This window comes from Galeopterus variegatus, unplaced genomic scaffold, assembly GCF_000696425.1.
Source record: "Galeopterus variegatus unplaced genomic scaffold, G_variegatus-3.0.2 Scaffold6427, whole genome shotgun sequence".
NCBI classification, from domain to species: Eukaryota; Metazoa; Chordata; class Mammalia; order Dermoptera; family Cynocephalidae; genus Galeopterus; species Galeopterus variegatus.
This window is the reverse complement of record NW_007732538.1, coordinates 56,218-60,793: the sequence shown is the minus strand read 5'-3', so window position 1 is coordinate 60,793 and position 4,576 is coordinate 56,218. Positions and strand designations below refer to the sequence as shown.

The following is a 4,576-nucleotide window of genomic DNA, read 5'->3' as shown; positions in this document are numbered from 1 at the left end:
TGTTAAATGACTGAGGGCTAACTTTATACATCTTATTGATTCTGCAAATAAGTGAATGACTTTCTTAACTTTTCAAATAAAATACCTATATATTTGTTATTTTTAGGGTTATCTCAATTCATGAGAAACTATCTAATCTTGCACAAATAGCTGAAATATCGTTGCCATCAATTCCTGAAATTACTTTAACTGAAAACACATCTGAAATAGAAGAAATGGCAGAGAATTCGATTGATAAAGAAATGGAAGTAAGTTATTAAATAGTGGAAAATGGCATTGCTATTGCAGGACAGACGTCATTACACATAAGTATTTAACTTATTTTTTATTTTGTCAGAGCAAAACTATGTAACTAACCTTGTACTTTGTGGTTCTTCTGCCCTCTATGTTCCCTACTTAGAGTACCAGATATGGCCCAACTTTTTAATACATAAGTAGGGTTCCCTTCAAAGCTCTTCTAAGCATACCGATTATAAGAATCTGACAGTGAATGAAAACAAAGCCAATCCACAGAAATCATTCAAATATAACTGTGAATCCCAAGAATTAGCACTTTGTAACTTTGTAATATTACTTTTACTTTTTCACTCTAAGTCTATTATTTAAGCATTTTTTTACCCAAGTAGTGTGTGAAGAAAAACTAGAAAATACAGATAAGCATACATTTTTTCAGACTTTTTCAATGCATATGTATTTTTTTTCTAATCCCCCCAAAGGGGGGGGGGCTATTATCCTTCTAGTATGCTATTTATCTGGTCAGACAACTGAGTTGTTTTTGTGATGACTGAAGTTTGTGTTTTGAATCCATTGAGGCACAGGTGACAGACACATGGAGATGGAAATGTCAGCATCATTGCTGATAAAGCTGATTAGTGAACATAACTTTCGATCTGGGGACAAATGAGCTTATTAATATTTTATCCCTGAATTAGCCGGGCTTGACCACTTAGTCACACAGCCATCTGGCACCCTCGTGTAACCACAGGGTTTTCCTGTTCCCCTCTTGCCCCCCCCCCCAGCTTACTGCAGATAGGGTGCCTCCAAAACATACAGACAAAGATTGCCCAGAAGGGGCCAAGCCTGGCGTGCTCTGTTGCTTTTCCCAGACTCACCAGTCTGAGAAGTCACTCCACTCGCCTGGAGGTAAATCAGTGATGGGTACAAAAGAAACTGGAAGTGTCCCTTATTCTTTGGGAGAGGAGTGGAAATTCCTTACCCTCCTTGGAAATGAAAGGAGTAGGGAACACGTGTTCTCCCCTCATCACCTGTTCTTTGATACTCCATTTGTGCATTAATATGATTTCTTGAGATATATATTCCGTAATTATTGAGGCCATTTAAAAAATAGATCTAAATGGCTTAAAATGAAAAGGGGTGATCTCCTGCCCAACCTCTCCTCACTTGACAGTCCTGCTCTGGAGAGGCAGCCACTTTCAACTCTTTTAGCTGTTTCTTTTGTTATTTGCTTCCACATCTATGAATAATCTGCAGCATTATTCATGAAAGGCAAGGTAATAAGCAATCTCCAAATCCAAGTGGGTCAACAGGGGGCCAGCTCCCTGTCTCCTTCCAGCATCCAGACTGGTGGCATTTCCATCACGTGGAACATCACAAGTCACTGAGCCAGGAGGGAAGAAGTGGGGCAGATCACACGCTGGCTCTTAAAGTTCCCATCATATCAAGTCCACTAACATTTCACTGGCCAAATAAGTCATATCCTGTACCCACAATTCCACTACCAGCTTGGAAGAAGGAAAGCCAGAAATATTGATAAATATGAGCCAGGAGGGAAGAAGTGGGGCAGATCACACGCTGGCTCTTAAAGTTCCCATCATATCACGTCCACTAACATTTCACTGGCCAAATAAGTCATATCCTGTACCCACAATTCCACTACCAGCTTGGAAGAAGGAAAGCCAGAAATATTGATAAATAGTGCTGATGACAGCCATGAATCATTAATTGTCTTTTCGTGAGGTATCAATTTCAGTTAATAGCTGTTGATTTTCTCTTACTATAAATAAGTATAGAGCTCACTTACACTCCTCCCCAATTTCTCTTTCCCCTTCTCTTCTAAATATTGTCGTATCACAAAACTTAGTCAAATGAATATTCAGTGTTTACGTTATCATGACCCTGTAAACCGTGTTCACAGCTTCGTCAAGTAGTGTACTGTGGTTATCCTTTCTTATATGTTTGTTTTTTCTTGACTTATCTTTTATTCTTAACTTTTTTCTCAATCATTACATCAGATCTTTTATATGTTCATCCATAGGTTTTTACTCAAGTGTTCATACTTATCAGATAATGTCTCAATTCCATTTTTCTCTTGGAATCTTCCATCCTCCTGCTCTAGCTAGAGACTGGTTGCTCTCAATGCCTGCTGCATGTCTCTAATTCTGGGCCCTCCCTTGGCTCCTTTTCTGGTTGAATTCCAAGCAACTTGGGTCCCATCCCTGCTTTTCTTCTCTGAAAGCTTTTAGGATCTTCTCTTTATTTTTGTCCTGTATATCTTTTCTTATTAAATCATTTTTTGTTAGGTTAATATTGAATTGGTTGCCAGTAACAAAATATTTTCTCATTTACCTCATCTATACACTTTGATTATGTGACCATGTAAAAATTGGCAAGTCTCCTGATTTTCAGAGTACACTTGTTGGCAGTTTCAGTCTGATTCTACCAGTAGAATGAGTTAATACATTTTTCATTATTATGAAAGCCACAAGCCCAGCTGCAAAAGGATCTATCAGGCAAGATTAGTTGGCCTTTGCAAAATGCCGCTTTCCAGCATCTACATCTTCTGTGCTCTGTGCCTGGATTTATCGTAGAGTGGATGTCTTAGAGTTTTGGTCACACATTCTTTTTGGTGTCTTCACATGTTACAACATGAATTATGATGCTTAATGATATACACTGAGTGCTTATAATAAATCCCCCAGTAGATTAGATAGCTCAAACTATCTCAAGCTCAGAAGATTTCATGTATACATATGTATTTATACATATACATATATACTTATAAAGTGCATGGTTGCCCCTTTATATTCACTTTCGAGAAGAATTCAATTCTCTTTTCATTTTCACTATTCTTTTGTAGAGCACTTATAATCACAGTTTTTTCAGTCACAGACAAAACTTATAAGATTGCTGTCTTTGAGCCATCTTCTAAAATATTCTTTGCTGAAATTGTCCCTAAATTCACTATTATGTAGTTCATATATGGAAAATTATTATTTTCTCCTCAACCCATCTTTCTTTTCAGTTTAGATTGTCTGAGGCAGTAGAACAAGCGTCCATAAGAGTAAGCATTCTAGATTGTTCTCTGCCACTCAGCTTTACCACCTAGGGTCAGTTCCTTACACTTTCCTGGTGGTAATTTTCCTCTCATCTCTAAAGTAATTGATATTTTTATTCAAATACTGCTCTCAGATGGAGGTATGGGCTCTTTAGGTGAAATGAAAGTCACCAGAACATTCCTGGTGGGCAGATGTAAGTATCATATTCATCAGGAGCCCAGCCCCTGAGTCAGGAGGTTGACTGTGCATATAAACAAATCAGGAATAAATGGGGATGAGGGTGGTAGTGGTGTTTGAATGTAAGTGGACAGAGGAATCCAGGGGAACCTGTCTTGCCTTAATGAAGGTTTGTGGTTTTCGTTCATGTCCTGACTGGGATGGTATGTGTGAGTGGGTCAACCCTCGAGCAGAACAAACTCCTTCCAATCTTGATGTTCTCTGTATTTTTGAATTTGTTTTATTCTCCAACTTAGAAAGTGTTTCTTCAGCTTTAAAGTGGGGCATTTTAGAAATGTTCCAGTTCTATTCATTTTATATGTGAAAGAATGTCACCAGGAAGAAACACTAATATCTGTTTAGATGAATCGGCAAGCAAATTAGCTCACAGCATTCGAAAGTTGGAAATGGAAGTAACATACAATTTTTCTTTTCTCCACAATACTAACCAGCACTTTTATTTTAAAAAGACACATTCTGGGTTATATCAAATAATTTTTGGGGCCGGCCCAGTGGCGCACTGGATAGTGCGCCGCTTGGGAAGCGCGGCGGCACTTCTGCCCGAGGGTTCGGATCCCACATACAGACTGGTTCCCGCTCACTGGCTGAGCGAGGCGCGGGAGCAACGGCGAGGGTTGCGATCCCGTTGCCGGTCCCCGGTCCGGTACGGGGGCAACACTGAGGGTTGTGATCCGTTGCCGGACACGGGAAAAAAAAAAAAAAATTTTTTTTCATTGACTAATCTAGTTCATTGTCATGACAACCTTCACTTGGCACTAATTAGAAGATAACTAGGATGCTTGATGAAATCGATTCTGGTTTGAAATTGGACAGGATTTTATAACTTCTTTAATCTAATATATTTATTTCTATTACAGTATAGATTTTTGGTGCATCATTAAATATAAGGGTCCAAAAAATATGCCTTTGGCTGATATGGAAGATGGTGAATCTTATTTTCTTTCTCACTCTCATTCTTTTTTTCTTTTGCTTTTTTTCAAAATCACTAGGGTCCACAGTAAGCCAAGAACTTTAGAACACAGATATTAATTTAAGATGCACTG

The 4,576-nt window shown here is 38.5% G+C and overlaps 1 long non-coding RNA gene across 1 annotated transcript in view; it reads left to right on the top strand.

Annotated features, from left to right (window-relative positions):
* Positions 1-128: 128 nt before the first annotated feature.
* LOC103606277 overlaps positions 129-4,576 on the top strand; it is a 50,503-nt gene continuing 46,055 nt past the window's right edge. Inside the window, exon 1 of the long non-coding RNA XR_551862.1 lies at positions 129-248. This is a non-coding gene — a long non-coding RNA (uncharacterized LOC103606277). The remainder of the gene's footprint in view (positions 249-4,576) is intronic.